Genomic DNA, 26362 nt, shown 5'->3' on the forward strand with positions numbered 1-26362 from the left:
ATAAACTCCTTTTTAAGGGTGATCTGCGGCTGTAGGGATATAGGAATTCTGTCTGCTTTGGTTGTAGAAACGTAGCAGTGACATGAGCTCTAGTTTTTCAGACTTTCTTTCAACAATGCTTCTCAGGGAAGTCCTCCCCTGAAGCCTGGGGCAAGTTTACCCAGGTGGAGTGCTTTTGGTCCTTCTTTCAGGGAGAGGTCTGTCCTTCCGCTGCTAGATGTCTATCATCTACAGGCCAGTGCCTCAGTGTATTCCCAGGAGTCTTAGTACCAACGGTTACCCCCTCCTGCTCTGTAAGCATCCTTGTTCTTGCTGACAGCTCAGGCTTCAAGTTACTCCTCCATTCAGGTTGAAGACCCGACTTTTCTGTTTCACTCAACTTTGTAATTAATGTTTCCTGTGCGGTTTTTATGGATCACCTAGATATTTGTAACTGAAGAGGGTTTGCTATGATCTATAACCATTAGAAGCAAACTGGAAATCCTTACTTGTATTTAACCTTTTCTTTGTATTGATTAGTCAGGTGGTTTTTAGAAACTCTACATCTCTGTGAAGACTTTCTAGCTTGTCCAAAGGAGAAATTGATAAACAGCTTACATTTAGCAAGTACCATGGATAGCTAATTTAACTACAATGCATATTCTGTGCACTGGCTAGTATTGACTCATGATTTCTACAAAGAAAGGAGGAGATTCATGGTCTCAGAGGTAACTGCTTTTATGTCTTTGTTTTTACCTTGTTGGCAAAACTGTCCCACTCTGAGAGTATCTTACTCCATGTAGTTGATTGCTTAAAAACTAAAATCCACTGGTTGGGGATGTGGCTCAGTTGATAGAGTGCTTATCCTGCTAGCATGCATGAATCTGGGGACTGAGATCCAGTTCCCAGAACCTCAGAAGATATGGTAACACATGCCTGTTATCCCACCATTAAGGAGGTGAGCTAGGAGGATCGGAAGTTCACAGTCATCCTCAGCTAATGACAAATTCAAGGCCAACCTGAAATAAGTGAGAACCTATCTCAAAACAAACAAACAAACAACAAAATCTCTACTATGCCCTTACTGCTGTTAATCTTATTTCTGCCTTTTCGCTTCTACATTTCTAAAATGCTGAGCTAATGACAGGGACATCTCTGGGAGAGTCCCTTCCTTACCTTTAACTGTTTTTTAAATTATTATTACATTGTTATTTATTTATTTAGTGGGGGGACATTTCCAAGCCAAACCCCACATGTGGAGGTCAGATAACAACCTGCAGGAGTTGGTTCTCCCCTTTTTCCATCTGAGTCCCTGGGATCAAACTCCATACCCACTGAGCCATCTCCTTAGATCACAGCTGAACATGAGCTTTAACTTTAGCCTCGTTCCATGTAAGCCACGCCAGCTCCTAAAGTGGTTTAAGCAAGTCTGGAAATTTTTTATGGTAGTGTTAGAGACAGCTGTGGAAGAAACTTCAAAATGCTAATGCCTTCTCTGAGCACATTTACAGAAAGCGCTGAGCCACAATAGAGAACACAACTTAGAAGCTTTGAGACTCAATAGGTTTATGGGAAAAATAATTTGGAAATTTGTTTTTATGGGTTAAGCATGTTGACCATCAAATAACACCAAGCTCTGCTTTCATTAATTACATTGTAATTTTTTGTCACTCACATGGGATGTCTGGGAGAAATCAGTGAGGCCTGGATAGCTCTCTATCTTGTAAGGTTCAGTATTAAATTTACAGTGTGCTTAGACAATGAAAAGAGAATATTTTCCATATCAGCCTTCAGTGGAGCCAATTAAATGCTACAAAAATATTACTATGGCATAGAGAGCTAACACTACTTACTGCTTTCAAAACCACGTGCATTCTACTACCGTTAAGTGATTGGTTTTTGGTGGGGGGTGGGGGAGGGTGGACACCGGATACAATCTTTCTTTCTTTTAACCTATAGACATTATAATTAAGATCAAAATTTAGTTTGGGGAGAAAGGTTGTTATGAAAGAGGATTGTAGATGAATAAGTGTTATCTGGTGTATGAAACCATTGTGTGAGACTTTCCTAGTAAATTAGGAAACATATTTCCACTTATGTCAGATAAAGAACACTTCACAACCTAACATCAAAATTCTACCCAAGTCTAACCTGATGAACCATGGGCTTTTTAATTCTAAACCATTTTCATAATGTTATATGAGACGCATACATATCACATACTTTTCACACATACCACACACATATCACACACATACATACATATGAACATGTACATACACACATACATACATACACGTATCATATACCATCTTCACTAGGACTTGTAAGCATGCTTTAATTAACTGTCATTCTATAGCTTAAGGTGTAGAAGTCTATGCTTTTCTTCTCTAGGCCAATCTTGGGTCTGAAAAGAGAGGAAAAGGGGGTTATATAGAAGGTTCAACAGTTAAGGGCACTTACTGCTCTATCAGAGGGCCAGAGTTTGGATCCTAGCACCCACATCAGGTGTCTCATAATGCTTATAATTCCAGCACCAGGGGAGCTGGTATACTACCACCTCACCTTTAGCCTCTATGAGCACAAACACAGACAGAATAAGTCTTTTATTAAAAGATAGAAATTAATAGCAACATTTATGGTTACCTGCTAGAACTGGAAATCTGCCTCCCAAAAGAGACTTGGGCACTCTGGGTTACCCATGGGCATACAGCTTTTTAGAGAATTGATGTCAGGTTTGCTTAGCTAAGGTCATTATAAGAAGAAAAAAACCTTGGGTTGGAGAGATGGTTCAGTGGTTAAGAGCACTTGTTATAGAAGAATTAGGTTTGGTTCTCAGCATCTATGTAGTGGTTTAGAACCATCTGTGCTCTATTTCCTCTTTCTGACTTTTGCAGGCACCAGGCACACAGATTCATGCAACGAAACACTTATACAGAGACACTAAAATAAATAAATCTTAAAAACAAACAGACCCCCAAAACAACAACAACAACAAAAACCAAAAAACAAAAAAAAAACAAAATCACTTGCTTTCTTAATCAGAGGTACTATTTTCTTTTATCACCAGCCATCCTAAAGCACCAACAAATGGGAACTGTGTGTCCAATAGAGAAGAGAATCGTCATCTTTTAGTACGGAATAGATTGGGGAAACCCCATAGCTTATTACGAGTTATTATTTGTTTATAGTGGTTTAAACCCATTTTGGAATCAACAGGAGATTGTTTAGCTATGTTGTGACTACAGTTTTCTGTGAGTGGGTTCTAACTTAATGACCTTGATAATGTAACTCAAACTCATAGGTAACAAACAGAAGCAGGGGACCAAAGGTCACCCAGTGAATGTGTCTTAGCCATTCCCAAGAGCATGGGTCTAATTAGGACTATTAGTTTCTCAGAGGTTAATAATTCCATAGTGAAAATATGCTTTGGCATACAAACATTTAGCCTAGGGCAATTCTTTGTAAGGAAGGCTCAATTAAATTAATGAGTGATTTGGGGGTTAAAATGGCTCATTTGAAACCAAAAATGTTTTTTTCTATTTCAAAAATTATATCATGTCTGATAGTGGTAAGGAAATGCATAAATTCTTTGTGAATGACTCCTAAAAAGAATTTTAAAAAAATCATTGATGGTTTAAGCATCCCTAATCTCACAATTTAAAATCCAAAATATTATAAAAATCAGAAACTGCTTGAATACTGACATGTTGCCTCTCAGACACAGTTCTACACCATGAGACTGTTTACTCGTGAAGTTACCAAAACCACAGCATGGAATTATTTTCACACGGGGGCCATAGTGTAGACCTCCCATGCTTATTTTGCTTCCCCTTCTAAGTAGACTGAAGCATCCACACTTTGGTCTTCCCTCTTCTTGAGCTTCACGTGGTCTGTGAGTTGTATCATGAGCATTCCATGTTCTTTGCCTAATAAATATTCACTTATCAGTGAGTGCATACCATGTGTGTTCTTTTGTGACTGGGTTACCTCACTCAAGATGATGAATTTCATGAAGTGAGAGATTTTCTTGAATCTCAGAAGAGACAATAGATGTTTGAACAGTGCTGGTGCTGTTAAAGACTATGGGGCTTTTGAAGGTAGAGTTAATATTTCACATTCCTAGATGGCCATGAACCTGTGTGTGGTTAGGGCAGGGATGGAATGCTGTACCTGGGTGTAAAATATCCTCCATAGGCTCATGTGTTTGAGCATATTTCCAGCTAGTGCTGCTCTTCTGGAGAGCTGTGGACCGTTTAAGAGGGAGAGCCTTTTTGGAGAAAGTGGATGAGCTAGGAACTTTGGTCCAGCCCCACCTCCTGACCACTTTGTGGTAGCTAACTTCAGATGCACTATGACCAGCTGCCTCATGCTCCTGCCCACTGTTCCAAAACATTAGTTCTTTAGAATCCTCGAACTTAAATATTTTTATTTGTAAGTAATGGCAAGTTTATTTTTAAAATCGTAAAAACCACAGCAGTACAATATACAATCATATACTGACTATGTAAACTCAGCTGTTACAAACATTTAGCTTATTTCCTCTTTCTCTCCCTTCCCTCCCCCTCTCTACAACATACAGCTGTATATGTGTAAGGCAAGAGAATTTTCTATTTTGAACCACTTGAGAATAAATTATACACATAATAGTCCTCCTCTCCTATAAAATTTCAATGTATATCCTCATAAATTCTTTCACAACTAGCATATATTTATCAATAAAAATATATTTAATTTGGATATGTTGTCTTAATTTCTATATTCTGATATCTATTAAACAGATAACAATGTTCTTTATAAACATTGCTTTACAAGATCTAGTATGATATTGAATTGCCAATTTCTTTTTTTTATTTTTTTATTAGATAATTTCTTTATTTACATGTAAATTTCTCCTTTCCCAGTTTCCCCTCCAAAAAACAAAGAAACAAACAAAAACAACAAAAACAAACCCCTGTTGCCTCTCCCTCCCCATACCTGCCACCATACCCTCTCCCACTTATTGGCATTGGAACTGCCAATTTCTTTAGCCTTGTTTAGTCTGCTTATATACATAAAAGTTTTCGTATATGTGTGAACACACACACACACACACACACACACACACTCTCTCACACAACAATAGAACTGTCCTCATCTTCAGTTTGTTGGAAGTCTTTGTTCAGAGTCTCACACTTGGAATTGTCTGCTGCTCACCTGCCCTTCGTATTGATGTGACTTTTGGTCAAGCATCATGTTGTCTGTCGTCATTGCCATCATCACTGGGCTTTCCCTTGAAATCATGAGGATCCTGTGGGAGGCAAAAACCATGGAAATAACTTTCTAGTCATCAAAGAGTTCTCCTAGATTTGATATTCATTTTGATTCTTGCTTGAGCCATCTTTTTCAAATAGCTTCTTGAGATATAATTTACATACTGTAGAAATCACTTTTTTGTGCATGGCTAATTCAGATAATTCTATTATCCTTAGAGTTGTTCAGCTGACTCCATAATCTTGAGACATTTCTATCATCAACAAAAGAAATTCTGGACACACTTGCTCACTAACCTTTCCCACTTCTAGCTTTCTTTAAGGGAGAAAGTTGACTCATTATTTTGCAGTCTTTCTCCTTTATAACTGAGGCACTTAGAGGCAGAGCACATTTATCGTGTTATATTTGCTTTGTTCAGTTAAATGCCTTCTAATTTGCCCTTTTCATCCATAGAGAATCACTATTGACTTTCTGTAAATTCATGAGTTTCTCTAATTTTTTTCTTGTTAATTTGTAGTTTCATTGTACAACCCCAGTGTTGGGAAGGTTCACTGTATAGTCCATCCTTCTAAACTGAGCCCTGCTTTCAATGTACCAGTTCATTTATATTCTTAAAAAAACAAAAAAACAAAAACCAAAAACCAAAAAACCATAGGCACTCGAGAAGAATTTATTTCCTGGTCTTATGTTCTCTAGAGTCACAGACTTAAAGAGAGAATGAATTCTCTTTATACATATAAAATATAAAATACAAATAAATATAAAGGGAGTTTATTAGAATAACTTACATGCTACAGTCCAGCTAATCCAACCATGGCTAGCTGTGAACAGCAAGTCCAAGGCTCTAGTTGCTCAGTCTCACAAGGCTGGGTGTCTCAGCTTGTCTGAATACGCTGTAATCCTGAAGAAGTAGGCTCCCAGGAGAGTGAAGGAATGATTGTGCTAGCAAGGCAAGGTCAAACAAGCAATGAACAAAACCTCTCTTCTTCCATGTCCTTATATAGACTTCTAGCAGGAGGTATGGCCCAGATTAAGGGTGGATTTTCCTGCCTCAAGATCCAGATGAGAGTTGTGTCCTATTAGAAGTTCCAGACTAGAGGTGGATTCACCCATCAAACCCAGCAGAATCTCTCTCACAGATGTGTCCTCCATGCCTGTATTGTATTCCATTCCAGATACAATCAAGTTGACAACCAAGAATAACCATAATATTGTAGAATGTTCCATAGATACCATTTAGATTTAGTTAGTGTTGGTGTTAAGTCTTTTATGCCTTTGCTAAACTGTATCATCTGACCTGCTATAGTTTGGACACATGTTAATGGTTTCATCCCCTGCTGTAGCCTTGATGGGAGTAAATGTGACCTAGCTGTTGATTTCCCATCCTACGTAGGTGGGGTGCCCTCAAAGGATATACTATGATCCTGGTGCCTCCTCATCTTTCCCTTTATTTTCTGGTTACCGAGAATCGATAGTTGACTCTATCCATAGTCTGTCATCTTGTGTTGCTCTACCACAGGCTCAAAGCAATGGGAACAACCTGCCATGGGTGACAGCCACCAAGACCGAACTGAAATAAACAAACCTTTTTGTTCCTTAAACTGACTTAAGTACTTGTTAGTCACAGAAAACTAACATAGTAGGCATTATGAAGAGTGAGATCTTGTTATTGAAATCTCCACTGCCTTCGTTGACTGTGTATTTTTCCATTTAAATCTCAGTGCTTGTTTCATATTTTTAGTTAATATGAACTAGGGTTTATCTTAGGGTTCCTAGTGCTAAGATAAAAGATCTAAAGCAACTCGGGGAGGAAAGGGTTCTTTCTTACTTCCGGGTAACAGTTAATGTGCAAGTCAGGGAAGGAATGGAGGTGGGACCGGAAGCAGAAACCAAAGACGAATGTTGTTTACTGGTTTGCTCCTATGACTTGTTCAGCCTACCTAGATGGTAGCACTACCCACAGTAGGCTGGGCCCTCTCACATCAATCTCTAGCCAAGAAAATGCCCCCACAAGCTTGTCCTATCTCTTGGGGGCATTTTCTAAGTTGAGGTTCTCTCCTCCCAGATGAGTATCGTCTGCATAGTATTTATTCTTATATCTGTATGATATAAGAATTGGCCCCTTTTTATAAGAAAAGGCTTTATTCTTTAAAGCCTGTTCCATGTGATATTGATGTATACACTCTACTACTAGGGTTTAGGGGTTTGGGAGTTTTGTTTGTTTGCTTTTTTTCAAGACATGGTTTCTCTCTTTAGCCTTGGCTGGCCTGGACCTCACTATGTAGACCAGGCTGGCCTGGAACTCAGAGAGTCATCTCTTTCTGCCTCTCCAGGCCTGGGATGAAAGGTGTGAGTCACCATGCTTATATGGTTTTAAAAATATCTAACATGTAATAATAGAGTTGTCTGTCTTTTATTGTGTGTTTAACTTATTTATACTTACAATTATCAACATAGTTGGATTTACATGCAGATCTCATATATTCTCTGTTCTTTCCTTACTCACATCTTTCCTGATATGTGATTATCTCTCAGGATGTCCTTTCAATTCCTTAAGTTTTTAAGTATGTTGTGAGTCATTTTCATGAAGGTTCTTTCAGGATTCATAATGTATATTTTATCAACATGTGCTTCAGAATAACTGTGTGAGTATGTGTATGTGTGTGTATACACATACATATATACATATACAGGGCCTATATAATGGGAGGAGAGAACTGACATATATATATGTGTGTGTGTATGTATACATATATGTATATGTCTATATTTATATAATGTATATTTGTGTATAATGTATACAATACATTATAACTGTTCATTTTCCATGTTCTCACAGTATAGTTATTACATCAGTATATATTATACACACTATAAATATAGCTCCCTGTATTGTTTAGATGACATCAGGCATGTCTAGGGCTATAGACATCCGTATCCTCTTAGCTCACCTTTTAAATGCACTATGAAAGTAGACAGCAGTAATTACAGTATCTTTTGAATTAACTTTATTTATTGTTATGGATGTTCACTCTTGTTCATAGACTCTGTTTACTGGTTGATGTCATTCCTGTGTTCCATAACAGCTTCATCCTCTGATTCCTTCTGTGTTCTATCACATTTGCCACATCATTAGGTAAGTTTTCAAAACATACAACTTTGCAATTCTTTTTGTTTATCTTTGAGAAATCGGTGAAGGTCTGGCCAAATGGCTCAGTGCGTAAAGGCCCTTTCTGCCCAGTTTGCTGCCTCTGGATTGATCCTCAGGGCCTATATGATGGAGGGAGAGAACTGACTCCCACAAGCTATCCTCTTCCCTCTACGAATGCACTGTGGCACACACACACACACACACACACACACACACACTCACACACACACACACACACACACACACACGCGCATGCATACACATATGCAAATGCATATACATATGCAAAATACAGAAAGTAAAAATGTAAAGACATTAAAATTTCTTTTAGGATAGGTCTGATCATTATTCTGTCCTTGTTTATCTGGGAATGTCTGTACTTTGTTTTAATTTTTGAAAGACAGTTTGTTGGAGATATGATTATTTTTACATTATTTGACATGTTCTGGCCTCTAGTTTTTCATGAGAATTCAACTGTCATTTTATTTTGCTTCCTTTGGGCTGATGCATGCTGTCATGATAGCTTTGTCTCCAGGTTTTGGGAGTTTACCTATGTGTATTTAAGTATGGGAACTTTTCATGGTTATCCTAATTGGAATTTATAGAGCTTCTTGTTGTTCAGGTTAATGCTTTTCATTCAGTTTGGCAATGCTCAGCCATTATTACTTTGAAAACATTTTTCTGCTCTAATAGACAAAATAATTACCTTCACCTAGTCTGTGTTCGTGCCTGACCTGTTGAACTTTTGAATGTTACCTTATATAGAAAAAGAAATTTGCATATGTGATTAAGATTATTTGGAAGTAAAAATTCTTTCATATGAGCAGATTATCCTAGACACTATGTGGGTCTTTATGAACTGAGGTTTTTCTGGCTGAGGTCAGAGTTAGAGGGAGATGTGATCCTAAGGCTGGTCAGCTTCTTACCTAGCAGATACTCAGAACTTATCTAGCTGAACCTATATTGCCTTTAACTTGAGTACCCTCTCCCCATCCTGGCTCTCCTCAGCCCCTGGCACCACCGTTTAACTTTATGTGTCATGAATCTGACTATTAAAGAACATGGACGTTTTTATGGGCTGAGAGGTTTTCCCTTAGATCGTCTCAAAAATTCATCCCTGCTAGAGGCTTCATTTTAGTGCAGTTTATTTCATGGTATGTGTCTAGCATGGAGAACCATAAACAAGCACTGTTGCTTGAGACGCTAACACGGATGCCCATCTCTAGCCTTCTTCAGATGTATGCTTTATTTGTATGATGGAAAGCTGTTAGTGCCTGGTTGTTGTTGTTGTTGTTGTTGTTTTCTTTCTCTCTCTGTTCTATGGGTTGGAAGCATTCTCTTGGTGTGCCTTCAAACTCACTGATCTTTTCTTCTGCCAGTTAAAATCTGTTGTTGAACCTTTGAGTGAGTTTTTCATGGTGGTTATGTTATTTTCCAATTTCAGTATTTCCACATGGTTGTTTTGACTTTAAAACTTTATCTGTGAGCAGCCTCATTTGATGAATCATTATTATCATACTTTAGCACATTAAGTATGGGCTCATTTGACTATTTTAGTTTCCACATATACGTAAGATCATCAGGACTGGCCAAATGACTCAATGGGTAAAAGACAATTTTGCCAAGCCTTTCTATGTTTAAATAATTTCACTTAAGATCTCTTTCATGTGGATCCATGTTGTAGGAGGACAAGGTTTTCTTTCATTAAAATATATCCAGCAACACTCATCACTTGCCTACTCCATGTTCCTTATCCACCTCTTCATGAATGTCTATGGTATGCAGTTAGGTGGTTGCTCCTGTATTTTGGCTATTGGGAGTCATGCTGCAGTGACCACTGTAGAGTATAAAGCATGTCTTTAAGATCTTGATTTCAGTTCCCTTGGACAAAAAGCCAGAAGACTCCTGGGTTATGTGTCAGTTCTCATGACCTAATTAAGACATTAACCTTTTGAGTCACCACCACCCTGTTTTCCATGGAAAATACACTCGCTTGTTTTCACTGACATGCTGGAGCTCCCCTTGGCCTGCTCACCAGCATCCCTCTTTTGTCTCTGTAATGGCAGAGATGTCACATTGTAGTTTGGTTTGTGGTTAGTGATGTTTAAACACCGTTTTATATACCTGACGGCCTCTTGAATGCCATCTTGGGAAGGTGCTTATTTAAACCTTGTGCCAAATTACAATTTTATTTATTACTTTGCAATTCTTTGCAATTGAGTTCATGAGTTCTTTATATATTGTGGTGCCAATCCCCTTATTAGATGGTTTTTTAAAAGTACATTTTCTTTATTTATTGATAAGTTCATACATGTATACAATATATTATATTATATACTTCCCACTCCCAGTTCCTTCTCCTACTTCCTCCCAGACAAGTCCCCTCAACACGTCCCTTTCTCAGTTTTGTGTATCCCACCACCACCTTTTGTGTTTGTTTCTAACTTGCCATGTTTACTGAGTGCTGCCTGTTTGAATGTTGATAGATGTTCATGGCTTGTTCTGTACAGGTAGCTATAGCTGAAGTGAATTCATGGGAATAACAGTATGTCATGTCCAGAAGACAGTACTGTGGAATACTGCTTTCTATCCTCCAGCTTTTACCTTCTTTTCCTCTATTCTCTCTGAGCCTTGAGGATATAGATATAGATACAAACATATAGGCATGTAGATAAATAGATATAGATAATATATATCATGTTCAACATTCATTTATTGCCCATACTTTAACCAGTTATTGGCCACTACATTCACTACACTGTAGAAAGAAGCCAGGCAGTGTTGGTGCATGCCTTTAGTCCCAGCACTAGGGATGCAGAGGCAGGCAGATCTCTGCATTCAAGGCCTTTTGGCCCAGGAGCATCTAACAGACCTTTGAAAAACAGGGACAATTAAGGACTAGCTTATTCTGTCTCAGTAGGACTAAACTATCTAACCTGTAAATTGTGTCCTTTCAAGAACAGTACAGGTATGTAGAAGAGATAGGCAATTTCTGCCTAGTGGCCACCTAGCCACAATGTATGACCTCACCTGGAGGTATAGATGTTCAGCTGCTTCTTTGAATCCACAAATGGAAAGCTGTTAGGAACAGATTTGTCTCAACAACAAGTGAATAAATAACATTAAATGTCACATTCTGTGGATTTGTAACATTTTTGAAAACTATCTATGTAAAGTAATATGGACTGTTGCCTATTAACTATCCTAAGCTATTTCTAATTAAAATATCTGAAAACACCCTAAACATAAACTCAGAGCCATGAATTTTCTATTTGGCCCTTAACTCACAGGCTTAATCATCTCAGATCAGTTTATAATAACAGTTATAGAAGGACTGGGTCCAAGACTTGTACTTTTAAAATTTTTGTGTCAATAGAAGAAATTTATACCAATGAAAACCTTGATTTTTGCATCAAAATGAACTCTGTACCAAAATAAGAAATCATGACTTCAACTTAGTAACTGTTGTAAAGATTTCTACCAAATGAGATTATGGCTACACAATCAATTCTAGCTATTTCCTCCCTGTTTCAATTATGACAATTTCTAAACTCCCACAAAAGGCAATCTTAGAATAACCACCACCTATCCCAAAGCCCAGGGAATTGGGTCGATGACTCTTCATAACTTCTTCAAGCTGAATATGGGCATTGGGATATTTTTGAAGGGGGGAAGGGTAGGGAAATGAGGGAGTTGGTTGGCCTTAAGAAAGTCTTGCCAAAGATCATTAAAGTCTCTGATGTCTGTGGATCCGACTGAAAGTCCAAGACATCAGGACTTCAAGCAGGTCAGCTCAGCATATCTGATGAGACTCACCAAGGCTGTATATTCTGTAATATACAAATCTCAAAACAAAATTGTAGAATCATCAAGATAGCTTTTTTGTTAGATTCTCAGGAATCTAGTTCTCAGGGGGTCTCCCTCTATCAAATCTGATCCATATAGCTCTGGAAGGTGTATACACGTTAATCACCTTATCTAAAAACTCAAAGACAAAAACCTTTCTCCCAAATCAGCATATTCTTGAGCCAGTAACCAGAAAAACCTTTATTTTGACCTCTCTCCCAGAGGAAAAATATAACCACAAAACTCAAAATCACACCCATTTTGAAAATGAAAAACAATCCAAAACAAATGAAGTAAACTAAAATACTGTATGTGCCTATTCTTAGGCTTTTTCTATTTTGCCACACAGGATAGTAACCCAAAATTCCTGTGGAGCCCACGTTAGACAGAATTTGAGTATCCTGTAAGACTTAATAGAGCAATATATCTTTATACCATCTTTAAAACAATTGATTCACACTTCTATACCTGCTTATAAGCAGGTAGCTTGTCAAACCAGGATCCAAACCCAAAATTCCCATAGAACCCATGTTAGACAGAATTTGAGCATCCTGTAAGACCCATCGGAGCAACATTTCTTTATACTATCTTTAAGGCAATGAATTCTAACTTCCACTAATATCTGCCTATAGGAAGCAGATAGATTTACTTGTGAAGCTCTCTGCCTAGAGCAGCCATCCTGTTAGACCATCTATCTGTTGGGCTCTCTACCTGGAGCCACAGACATTATTAATTAATACTTGTTAGAGCAGGCAATTATCACTGTCCTCCTTACCTGGAGTCAGTGACTCATTTTCGCTATCTTAATTCTAAACCTCGGGTGAAATTCCCCACATGATTCGGACAAAATCTGTATTTAAATCTATCCTAAAAGCAAATAACCTCCATATTATAATTTCACAGTTAAATCAATATCTGCCCCAAGATAAAGGCAGCTTCTATTCTCTGGCTCTCTGACTCAGAGCAGCCATCTTGTCTCTTTCCACAGCAGGGGACCTCAGAGCCCTCTTTCTTTGTTTCAAGGTTCCCACACTTGAGACCATGTGACTTGTCCCAGCACTACCCAGCTACTCACTTAAAAAAATAAAACTCTCTTAGGCTACTAATCTTAAATTTTTAGTGGATTCTGGCCTAACCCATTGGCTCACCACCTGTTGCAGGAATTATTAAAAAAGAACCATGCTATTGCCGGCAGGACACTAGCGGGTTGACTGGCCAGGTGCTGGCGGGCAATAACTGGCCTGTTCTTATCTTGTGGAGACTCCCTGACTCAGAGCTCCAAAATGTCTCCACCCAGCTTACTAAATTCCCACTGGCAGGTCGTTACCATGCCAGCCCCATGCTTCAAAACTCCCATAGCCTTTTGTGGTGCACATCAGACAAACCCAGAGGCTTTGCTGCCTCGTGAGGGAAAACACCACACAGACTTAGCTCAGAAACAATGGTAACTCAGTTGCTGACTTCAACAACTAGAATCCCAATCTTGGGATTCTAAGCCATACTAAATTTAAATCCTCCGATGATGAATCCTGGTGGATCTGCCATTGAAACAGAGACACTAGTAGCTACATCTTGTCGTCTCCTATCCCCTTCCAAAAGGCCCCATCTCTCTCCTGCCTACTCTCTTCCCTGTACCATGCTATTTTGATGGCTGATATTTTGTAATAAAAAAATCAGGAAGTGTGATATAACTGAACTTATTTTTCTTGTCCATGCTTGCCTTTATTCTAGGTCTTTGGTCCTTCCATATGAACATTGACACATTTGTCCTATTTCTGTGTAGGATGCCATTGGGATGTTGATAGATTGTATTGAATCTATCATTTTGGGTTGAGATATTTTAACAATATTCATTCCTTCAGTCTAAGACCATAAGAATTCTTTTATTTGTGTTTTCGTGCATAACTCAGTTTCTAACACTTTTCAGTGCATGCTTCTTTCACCCTCTGTAAGTTTGTTCTTTAGTATTTTGCTTCATTATCATTGTTCATATTGTTATGAAAGTCCAGCTGATCAGGTGTTCCTGCTACTCTATTGGTATTTCACAGTGCACAGAAACACAACTGAACTTGCTTGCTTACCTCTCCCCCAACCCCTGTCTCTCTCTCTCTGTCTCTGTCACCTCGCCCCACACCTCTCCTAACCTATAACTTTACTATGTTGGCAAATAGTTCTAAAAAAGGGTTTTGGTTGGTTAATTTGTTTAATGTGTGTGTGTGTGTGAGAGAGAGAGAGAGAAAGAGAGAGAGAGAGAGAGGAGAGACAGAGAGACAGAGAAAGAGACAGAGACAGAGAAAGAGACAAAGACAGAGAGATCTTCAGAGTTTTCTTTCTTTTTAGGGGGTTTCTTTATATACGATCAAGCCATCTGCAAAACAAAACAATTCTTATTTAGATTGCTTTTGTATTTTTCTTGCTTATGATAGTGGGTAGACATGAGTATGGTAAGAATGATGGTTTCCTGTCTTGCTCCTAACCTCAGAAGACAAATGACAGCATGTCATCTTTAAGATGTTAGCTGTGTTTGTGACATGCGTGACCTTTATTATTCAGTTCAGTTCAGTGCATTCTTTCTGTGCCCAATTTGCCTTGGGTTTATTACCGCTCATTTGTTTGTTTGTGGAGATGAGGTCTCCTGATATATTCTAGGCTGGCTTCGAATTTGCTATGTAACCCAGGCTTGTCTTGAACTTACAATCTTTCTATCTTAGTTTCACGATCACTGGGATCTGAGGCTTTCTAGAATTACGCCTGGCTTGAGAGTGCCTATGCTGAGCGGCCATTGAAATGTTGCATGTGGTTTAAGATCGAGTCTTGGCTGTGTAAGCCAATCCTGCCTGCAACTTACTATCTCAACCAAGCTAGCCTCAAACTCATGTCAGTCCTATCTCAGCTCTTAAGTGCTGCCCTGACAGGCAGGTGCCTCGTGGTGTAGCCATAGGCTGCATTTTTATTAAATGCCTCTTCTGTTTCTATGGTGATGATCAAGTTTATCTTTCATTCTAGTGAAGTAACATATCACATTTATAAGTTCTGAAATGATGAGCAATTCCTGAATGACAAGAATAGAGCCGGTGAGCTCATGATGTAGCGTTATTTTAATGTGCTGTTAAATTTTAACATTTTCTTGAAATGCATGTATTCCTCAGAAATAATGGTCTTTTATTTCTTTCTGGGTTTTGCCTGATTCCATATCAGGCCATGAGGGCTTATAAAATGATCTAGGATGTGTTTTTTCCCTTTCTACATTTCAGTAGGAGTTTGGAAAAGCCTGGCCCTTACTCCTTCTCAAAATGGGTCGTAGACTTTACAGATGGAGACAGCAGGTCGAGAAGCCTTTAATTACCGATTTAATTTCCTCCCTCATTGTCCTGTTTAGATTTATTTTCTCCATATAATTCAGATAGGTTAAATATGTTTAGGAACTTTTCTCTGTTGTGAAAAGTGTGAACAGTATGCTGGCAATGATTGCCGATATGCCTTCTCTGGCTCTCTGATGAAGTCTGTTGTGCTGTTTCCTCTTTAATTTTGTTCAGTTTCTCTCTTCTTTTGTTAGTCTTGTCAAAGTTTTCTTATTTTTTATCTTTAAAAAATATGGGTTATGACATTACCTCTCCTTTCTTCTGTGGCTTGGTTTGCTATTTTTACCTCCTTGGGGTACAAGCTTCATTATTGGAGTTTTCCTTTTTTTTTTTCAGTGTAGATATTTATTATCACTATAAAGTTTCCTCTTAAAGCTGTGTTTGCCGCACACTGCAAATGCTGGTATGTTGTCTTTCTGTTCTTATTTGTCTCAAGATACATTTTTATTTCCCTTTTGAAATTGTTTACATAGTTGTGTGGATTCCAACTTTCCTCCTCTTCCTAGTTTCTAGTTTCGTACTGTTATGATGAGGAAAGATATTTCCTTCTCCTTAAGTTTATGAAGACTTTTGTGGCTTAACATGATATCCTGGAGGACGTTCTGTGTGTTGGGGAAGAATGTTTTATTCTCCTGGTGACTTGAGCAGTCTGGTTATTTCAGTTAGCTCTGCTTGGTTTATGGTGATACAAGTCTATTGCTTTCTGGCAGGCTCATCTATTCATTGCTGAAAATTATTGCTTTTCTGTCCATCTCCCACCAGGTTCACTTTCATTTGCATGCTGTAGCACTTGCTCACAACTTTGAACAGTTTTTGTTGTTGTTTTATTTGTTTTTAAGTTTTGAGACAGGGTGTTACTACATAGCCCTGACTGGCCTTGAACTCACAGAGATCTGCCTGCCTCTGCCTCCTAACTGCTGAAATTAAAGGCATGGCTGTTACATAATTTTTGATGAATTGAACCCAAATTTTTATATTTTTGTTGTCTTTGTCTCTGAGATAGGTATTGTAGCTCGTGTTTAGTTTTTCATTTTCTGAGACAAACCATAGTAAAGACAGTACACTTGATCAACCCTTGTGATTCCACAGGGTTATTAGGGGTTATGATGGTTCTTTGGTGCCTTTTCTTTAGTCAGGGGAAAGCCAAGGCTGGAATAACAGTGGGGAAGGATAGGACCCCCAGTGGGCAGAGGCCCAACCATTTTATCTGACCACACACTTTGACCTTCAGTCTAGACCTTCAGACTAGAAGATCAGATTTAGACCTCTTCTTTCTCTTCTCTCTTCTTCTCACCTCTCTTTTCTCTCTTCTCTCTTCTCCTCTCTTTTCTCTCTTTCTATCTCTTCTCCTCTTTTCTCTTCTGCTATCTTCTCTCTTCTTTCTTTTCCTCTCTTCTCTCCTCTTCTCTCTCTTCCCCTCTCTTCTCTCTTTTCTCTATTCTCTCTTCTCTCTTTCCCTCTTTTCCTCTTTTCTCTCTTCTTTCTCTTCTTCTCACCTCTCTCTTCTCTCTCTTCCCTTCTCTTCTCTCTCTTGCACTCTCTTCTCTTTTCTCTCTTCTCTTCTCCTCTCTTCTCTCTCTTCCCCTCTCTTTTCTCTCTTCTCTCTTTTCTCTTCTATCTCTTCTCCTCTTTTCTCCTCTTCTCTCTTTTCTCTCATCTCTTCTCTCTCTTTTCTCCTCTCTTCTCTCTCTTCTCCTCTCTTCCTTCTTCTCTCTCCTCTCTTCTCTTTTCTCTCTCTTCTCTTCTCTTCTCTTTCCTCTTTTCTCTCTTCCCCTCTCTTACCCCTTTTACCTTTCTCCTCAACTCTCTCATATAATCCAGCCTAACTCATGATCCTCCTGCCTCAGCCTTCTGAATGCTAGTTTTAAAGGCTTGATGAAGCTGGTACAACCACTCTGGAAATCAGTTTGACGGTTCCTCAGGAAATTGGATATAGTATTACCTGAGGACCCAGCTATACCACTCCTGGGCATCTACCCAGAAGATGCTCCAACATGTAATAAGGACACATGCTCCACTATGTTCATAACAACCTTATTTATAATAGCTAGAAGCTAGAAAGAACCCAGATGTCCCTCAACAGAGGGATGGATTCAGAAAATATGGTACATTTACACAATGGATCACTACTCAGCTATTAAAAATAATGAATTTATGAGATTCTTAGGGAAATGGATGGATCTGGAGAATATCATCCTGAGTGAGGTAACCCAATCACAAAAGAACACACATGGTATGTACTCACTGATAAGTGGATATTAGCACAGAAGATCAGAATACATGAAGTACAATCCACACACCACATGAAACTCAAGAAGAAAGAAGACCAAAGTGTAGATACTCCGATAATTCTTAGAAGGGGGAACAAAATACCCATGGAAGGAGTTGCAGAGACAAAGTGTGGAGCAGAGACTGAAGGAAGGACAATCTAGAGACTGCCCCACATGGGGATTCTTCCCATATTCAATCACCAAATCCAGATACGATTGTGGATGCCAGCAAGTGCTGGCTGACAGGAGCCTGATATAGCTGTCTCCTGAGAGGCTCTGCCAGTGTCTAACTAATACAGAACTAGAGGCTCACAGCCATCCATTGGACTGAGCATAAGGTCCCCAATGAAGGAGCTAGAGAAAGGATCTAAGGAGCTGAAGGGTTTGCAGCCCCTTAGGAGGAACAACAATATGATCTAACTAGTACCCTCAGAGCTCCCAGGGACTAAACCACCAACCAAAGAGTATACACATGGTGGGACTCATGGCTCCAGCAGCTAATGTAGCAGAGGATGGCCTAGTCAGTCATCAATGGGAAGAGAGGCCCTTGGACCTGTGAAGGTTCTATGCCCCAGGGTAGGGGAATGCCAGGGCCAAGAAGCAGGAGAGGGTGGGTTGGTGAGCAGGGGGAGGGAGGAGGGAACAGGGTTTTTTTTCTCCCCGGGGGAAACTGGGAAAGGGGATACCATTTGTAATGTAAATAAAGAAAATATCTAATAAATAAACCTAGAAAAAAAAAAAGACTTGCTGAGATCTGCCTGTGACATTTTTGACAGTCTATTTTACCTAAGCAAAGCTACTTTATTCATTTTTGGTTACAATTTCACACAATAGTTTCTTTCATCCTTTTGTTGAGAACAGAAGGAAACCTAGATCGTTACTTTAGGGTGGGAGAGGACCCTCAAATACAGCCGTTCTGCTCTTGTCCTTGATGCCTTTGGTCATACTAGCAGATTATGTTGGTCAGGGGCCAGGAATGGCAAGCGATGTTTAAGGGCACTGTCATGTCCTTGCTTCTCCTTCTCATCTTTCTTTCCCTTTACATCACAATTCAGTAAGCGCAGCAGGCTCAGAACTATGTGTGATCGCACTCCTCACTGGCCCTTGAAGGTGTGCCCCCAGTTCTAGCCCAGTCACTAGGATGGACGGATCAACCAGGGAGACCACTTCCTTTCCCATGATTCCACCCAGAAAGGTCTCATTAACCTCTAGAAAAGACCCTGAGTGGCAGTCCCTTGAAAGCTTTGCTTGCTTGCTTGCTTTTAAACTATTGTACACAATAAAGTCTTTTCTAAAACCCATTCAAGTTCAGGAGATGGAAGACCAGGAAACTACTAGTGTCTATGGTGGCTGTTGATTGTCCCAGATCCTGGCCCCTGAGTTATGTTCACTGGAGTCAAGCAAGACTCTACCGTAGCCAGAGACCCTCACCCATGCTCTCCCCACACCCCCACTCTCTCCTCACACTCCCACACCCATCTCACTTGAGCTTTGTGTTTTTAATGCCCAAGTTTGGGGGAGGAGGGGTTGTGTGTCTTGTTTCCCTTTTCTTTTTAACCACCACATCTTTTAATGCTTCACCCACTCTACCTTTTGATGAAAGAATTTTAGCCAAGTACATTTAAGGGAATTAGAGGTAGGGAAGAGCTGTGTGTGCCATTCATGGTCTTCTGACCCTTGTGTACTCCTTTGACTCTTTATTTCTCTGTGTTGATTTGATTTTTTTCCCTTTGTAATGACAGGTTTTTATTTCTTTATATTTTCTGTATGTACCTCAAGCTTTTCTACTATATCATAATACTTAAATAAAACAGTATATATAATACATACGCACAGAGTATGCATTCCTCTCCATGCCTAAAATGCTTGTAACAGTCAATTTTAATTTGATATCAACTTCAACATTTCAGCCATGTTTATGACATCAGAATTTACACTTTTTAATAGTGCATCTAGAATACTGCATCTATAGTTATTTTGGGTAGCTTTTGTTAGATAGCTAGATACCAGCAGAGTTTTGAAGGGCGGTGAGGACAGATTCCTTCCTTGTAATCAGCAGCTTGTAGACACAAGAGCAGAAGCAGGGGGATTCCATTTGTTCCTGGGACTTGGTGGCCCTGTATTACCCCTCACCGCTCTCAAAGCAAATTAGAAGACAGAAATTAGATGAGGAGGGAGCTTTGAGTTAGGAAAATGGACCAAAGGCTGTCTCAAAGCAAAGTCCTCCCCGTTTTCCAAAAGGGAAGGGTCTCAAGGATTTCTTGGGGGAGATGGGTGGAAGATGTTGGATTCCCTATCATCCTTCAAATCTGACCTCTAGAGGCTTGCTCTGTCTTTGTCTTGAAAATGAACTCAGGCCCACTCCATGTGCCCATTAATACTCTTGATTTGGAAGCAGGTAAAGGCAGTGGGAGCCATCCCAATAGCCTTTCCTTATAGGGTCGAATGCCTTGTAAAAGAGGGAGAACGCGTTACAGCTGCTCTCAAAACTTGAAGGTCTTTGAAATAGCATAGCTACAGATGAGACATGAAGCCAGACGGTGGAAGTCCCTGGAGCGGACAGCATCACAGGAGCCAAGGGACAGCTCTTCTTCCCAGGCTTTTTTTTTTTTTTTAAGATTCATTTTGGGTTTTGGGGTTTTGCTGCAATTTTTTCTAATCCACTAATCTGTTACATGTTCCTCATCCAAAGAATGGGATCTGAGTCATGTACCCAGCCCTGGGTAGAGACTCGGCCTTCTGAACTGGCTAGAAGGTCAAAAGTTTACTATCTAGCAGGAGGCCTTACATACCATAACTTCTCCTTTTAGAGTCAACCCACACGGGACTGTCAGTCATGTAGACATAAAACGTCCCACAGGAGCGATGTCTGTTCCAAGATTTAGAAATAGTACAAAGCCTACCTAAACATGTAGCTCACTTTGGCCGTCGCCCACTTAGTCCACTATATCTTGTAATAAACCCCGCCTAGCTTCTGCATTGTGCTGCATGTCTCATCTGAATTCTTTCAAGGGACATTACCAGGAAGGGAGGTGAAAGGGAGGCTGGAGCAACGTCCTGGTGAGGTGAGGGTTAGAACATTCTGAATTTGCGTGGATGCCGACTTTTGCCGGCAAGTTTTGTCTTTATTTTATGTTGATAATTAACTATCTGTTGCTTCAACTGCTTGCTATAAGGCAGACCTTGGGATGGAATCTCTTCCTGTTATTCGCTTGGGGAAAGCCATTTCTGTCAACCATATCAGGATTCAGGGCCAGCTTTGCTCTGAAGGATTTTCGCTTGGCAGACTTGCCTTTCAGCAGTTTGCCTATATCATCTAACCTTCCCGACCTAAAAGATTTCTGGTGAGAAATCTGCTTGGAGTCATATGGGGATTTCCCTTACAAGTAGTGAGTCATTTTTTTCTGGCTGTTTTCAAAAGTCTTTGTCATTGATTTCTGACAATATGTTTATACTGCGTCTCCATGAAAACCTTATTTCAGTTTGCTTGGAGTATTCTGGGCTTTGTGTACACTCATTCCCTCCATGGACTTCAGTTATTTCTACTTTAGACTAGATTTCTACCTTACTTTCTTTCAATTCTCTCTAAATATGCCTATGGGCCTTAGCTTCTCTTTTGGGGTTCTTAATCTCAGTAATAAAATAATTTAAAAATGAACCTGAAAGGAAGGTCAGGGACAATTTTATTAGCATTTAAAAGAAGAACAACTGGACAGGCAAGCTGTAGGCTTCACAGCTGCCAGGAGAAGAGAAAATGGAGAGGAGAGAAAGCCATGCAGTTTGCTATAGAGGTCTGCAGGCAGCCACACGACAAAAAGCCTTCAAAGAATGGCGGAAGCCTAGAAGGCCAGGGAAAACATGTTCTGCTTTTGGCTAGTATCTGAAAAACAAAACAAAACAAAACAAAAAACAATACAAAACAATACAAATAAGGTAGAAGGTATGCTTTTTTGAGTCCTAACCCAGAGAAGATCAGACTAGCACGGTGGTGCTCTCTGCAGGTGTCCCCAGCAACTTCACCAGCGAAGTTGTTTCTGGGAAGAAAAGATACATTATTTCATTAAGGGGATGATAATCTCTTCCATCCCCCGCCTCCTTAGGCAGCCTGGAATGGTAGTGCTCTACCCTGGGCAAGAGGTGGAACTTAGAATGAAGCCCAGACACCTTTCCCTTCTCAGACAATAATTGGAATTCCAGGGAATGAGAAGGCTCATCTTGATGCGTCTATCATTCCCAGGGAATGAGTAGTATCCAGAGCTTCAGTGGCCCCTGATTCCTTCCTTCCTCTTTCTTCTGTGTGAGTCTGCTGTTGCCACTCTCTAGGTTTTGATTTCCGTCATTACATTCTTCACCTCCAGAATTTTGGCTGATTTCTTTCTAGCCACTTCTCTTTGCTGGACACTTTGTTTTCTTCATGTATAATTTCCACTTAGCTGTCTCCTGATGTTCTCTTGCCAGCTGAGCTACCTTCAGATTGTTACACTGAGTTCTTGGTCAGGTAGCTTGTAGAACTTGTGTGGACAACCTCTGAAGCTTCGCTTTGTGGACTGCTGCTGTTGTGTTAGTGGCCTGGTGGTCTTTAAAATGTGCATTGCTATCTTTGTGTTTGCAGTACACATTACCCTGTGTACTGACACCTGACCACTCTGCCCATGTAGAGATTCTAGGGGTCTGTCAGACCTTTTATATAAATGTGCCCGTTTCATTTTTCTGGAGGAAACCAGGGCAGTATGCCTTCTCCTGATCTGACAACTTGAGGTTTGGATACCTGTTTATTTATCATAGAATGATGGCCTGGTGTATTTAAAGTTGTGTGTCATTTCTCAACACCACAGAGTTAATACGGCTACTGGTACCCATGTATAGCATACAGACAGCAGAAAAGGATGGAAGCACAGTGTGGGTTCACCTGGCTAGGTGGAGGCATTCTAGAGGTGAGGCATATAAGGATTTTTAGGGAGGGCTCTTAGTGAGGTTCATAAGCCAGTTAGTAGATCATCATCTGTTGTTGAGATCACTATAGTGTTAGATATAATTCCATATTTGTTGCAGCCTCATTGTCCTGGGTGGGGAAATCTAATATTGGGATACCAAAAGCAAATATTCTTATTGTTGCACAAACCATAAGGCAAAAGCAACTTGGCAAAGGCGATTATTTCCATGTTCACAGGACCCAACCTCACTTAGTTTTAATTCTAACATGGGTGGTAACTGAGCCTTTTGCCTATTGGCTGGGGTCTTCCCACTGCCTAGTTTAAAAAGAATTGGCACAAAGGGTATGAGGGAATGGGAGATGGAGACAGCTGCTCTGAGCCATCACGTTCCCAGAATGTACAGGGTCTGTTCATAAGCAGTTTTACCAGGTGGGGGATTTATGAATATTGGCTCTTGGCAGGCAAGTTCCCTTTGATCGAAAAAAGAAACCCTTTCTTACACAGGCATGATCAAAGTGGGTCTCTTAGGCAGTGCTCTATAAAGTTACAAGCCTCTGGTCCTCCCAACCTGCCTTCTCTTCTCGTGGCAGGGAGCCTGTGGTCCAGATCTGGAACAGGTGGAACAGGTGATGGTGGTGGAGAAGTGATCAGCCCTGATGTAAGTTACAGATCCCTACTTTTAAAGGTTTTTTTTTTTTTGAGAGGTTTTCATGAGAAGCATCTTGTTTTTTTGTATGCTCTTTGTGTCAACTTCTAGAAACTTCTTTTTATATTTAACTAGCTACATTAGCATTTTTTCAAGAGATGACCTGTCAAGTTTTGGAAGCAGATATTCTGAAATTCTCACTGCCGAGTTAAACTTTAGCCATCATGTTTTCAAACTGTTGGTTTTTCAACTCCGGGATTTCCTCCAAATTTACTACTCCGTACTTGGCATTCTCTTTTAAAACAAGACCTCTCATTCCTCCTTTCTGTTCTTCTTTTTGACAGGATCTCACCATGTAGACCTGGGGCTAGGGGCTGGAATTTCCTGTGTAAACCAGGGTGGCCTTGAACTCACAGAGCTCTGTCTGCCTCTGCCTTCCCAATGCCAGCAGCACAGGTGTGTGCAGCCGTACCGGGCTTGAGCTCTAGCTCACCACCATTCATTATAATCTCTATTGTCAGTGATGAATTCCCCAACAGCGGGCTCATACTTGTTATGTGGTCATTTTTTCTTTCTGTTGTATTTGTCTAGGCTTCGCCAGTAGCGTCCCCTTCAAGTGCTATGTAACATTTCCCTATGCCATTTTTAAAGTTTTGTTTTATAATCATGGTCTCATTACGTAGCTCTGGCTGTCCAAGAGTATGTTATGTAGACCAGGCTGAACTCAAATTCTCAAAGATGCACTTGCCTCTCTGGCTCCTGAGTTCTGTTAAACATGCGGGACACTAAGCTATATTGTAGTTTTGTTTGTTTGTTTGTTTGAACTGGATGGCAAACGGAGTGCTTGTTAGCTCATTTTGCATTGATCATCACTCAGTCAACGTTATAGGGGAAGACTCAGCTCATTTCAGGGAGAAATGCTGTCATAGACTGTGTTGCCCTGAATTTCATTACTATAACAAATACCCCCAACACAGTTTATAGACAGAAAGATTATTTGGGCTCAGTTGTGAGGCCTGTGGAAGACGTAATAGGAACAGAACTGCTTAGCCCATGCGGAGACATGGAGAGGCAATAAGAGACCAGCATCCTGCAGTCAACTATCCACCTCCTCTGTGCTGTGCCATGTTCAGAAAGAAGCTGTTAACACATGAGCTTAGGGAGGGACACCCCAGCTCCTAACTATAGCATTCCCCCAGCCACAAAAATTCTTGTTCATCTCTAATGCAAAATCTTTGGAGAGTCTTATCCAAGACTCTCTAAAACCTTAAATGGTTCAGCATTGCTCAAAAGTCCCAGCTTTGAACTGTAAAGCCAACAAACAAACAAACAAACAAAAAGCCACACACCTCCAAAATGCAATGGCACAGGACGTTTCGAAAGGAATGGCAATAGCATCAGATCAAAGCCAGACCAATCCCCAGCAGTGAAAACGCTGAGTCTGAAGTCCCCTGTGTGGCATCTGGGCAACACTCTGGTGGGATGTGGGATCCTCAGGACATGTGCAGCTTATCCTTCATGGACTAATTTGCTACACCAATGCACATGGCCACCCTCTTGGGCTGACTGTTCTCTGGGACCCGTCTCAGGAGGCATTGCACATCTCTGTTTTCATGAGGTCTCCAGTGTAGTTCCTCACAGCTTCATGCATCACCTATCAAAAGATGCTTCCGGGGACTCTTCCTCTGTAACACAGTGCCTGGACCACCAGACTTTCCCTCGACAGCTCAGTGGAAGCATCCACTGTCATGTAATAGTTACAATGTGCACTCTTTCAAAATCAGCAGCATGTGGAAGATGCTGTAAGTCAGCTTATAGGAACCATGTACATCTCCGATGGTTCCATGCCCTTGATGGCTAGAAGCCCCAGGGAACGTGCTCCCTTTTGTTTTGTAAGCACATAGTGGCTCAGGGATTTAAAACAAAACAAAACAAAACGAACAAACCAAAAACCAAAAACCAAACCAAACCAAACCAAAACACCTTAAAAATCTGGGTGAAAGTATATTTTTACATCTCTGCTCCTGAGATGACCATGCCTTAGCCATCTGTTTGTTTGTTTGTTTATTATTTTTATCTTTCTAGTTGTGCTAGTCCTTTTAACAGCTGCACTTCTCTGGCTACCTTGATGTTACTGCTGAGGTCAAGATGAAAGTCTTCTCTGTCACTCAGCTGTTCATTTTTGCTCCCATGTCTCACTTTAAACCTAAGAGCCACTAGTAATGTTTAGGTTCCTTCCTGCACACCCTGCTTCCTGCTCACCTCACCTCTCAGATAAACTAATCCCATCAGCTTTTAACTCAGCTCTCTTTCAGCCTTCTACGGTGGTTTCAGTGTAACCTGGGTGGCCTCTATCCAGTTCCCCAGACTTCATTTCTATCAGAAACCTTGTCAACACAATCTTCACTATTATCCACGTTTATGAAGGCATTCTATTCCTTAGAAGTCACAAGTCATCCATTAAGTTCAGCTCACAGGATTCTAGACATTTCTCTGGTTTGGCTGTCTACAACCAAATTGTTTTCAAATTTCTTTTATAAGCCAATTCTAATGTCTTTTCTATGTTGTTTCGAGTGTAGTAGGGAAACAACTATCACTTAACACATTTTGTGTGTAATTTTATTGTGTCTGTGTGCATGTGTGTATGTATGTGTGTCTGTGTGTGTGTGCGTGTCTGTGTGTGCATGTGTGTGTCTGTGTGTGCATACGTATGTGTGTCTGTGTGTGTGCATGTCTGTGTGCATGCGTGTGCATGTATGTGTGTGCATGTGTGTGCATGTGTGTCTGTGTGTGTGCACGTGTGCATGTGTGTCTGTGTGTGTGCGCGTGTGCATGTGTCTGTTTGTGTGTGCGTGTCTGTGTGTGAGTGCGTGTGTCTGTGTGACGGGGCTACAGTGCATATGTGGAGGTCAGGAGTAGAG

At 40.3% G+C, this 26362-nt stretch overlaps 1 long non-coding RNA gene across 7 annotated transcripts in view; it reads left to right on the top strand.

Moving 5' to 3' along the window:
• LOC116083701 overlaps window positions 1–26362 on the top strand; it is a 200394-nt gene that overhangs the window by 48499 nt on the left and 125533 nt on the right. For 5 of the 7 annotated variants that reach the window (XR_004115876.1, XR_004115878.1, XR_004115879.1 and 2 more), the window contains exons 3-4: window positions 8277–8368; window positions 23386–23453. The exons of 1 other annotated variant lie outside the window; for it this stretch is intronic. This is a non-coding gene — a long non-coding RNA (uncharacterized LOC116083701). The remainder of the gene's footprint in view (window positions 1–8276; window positions 8369–23385; window positions 23454–26362) is intronic. One more of the 7 variants, XR_004115877.1, reaches the window with a different exon arrangement.

Source organism: Mastomys coucha, unplaced genomic scaffold (genome assembly GCF_008632895.1).
Source record: "Mastomys coucha isolate ucsf_1 unplaced genomic scaffold, UCSF_Mcou_1 pScaffold8, whole genome shotgun sequence".
NCBI lineage: Eukaryota > Metazoa > Chordata > Mammalia > Rodentia > Muridae > Mastomys > Mastomys coucha.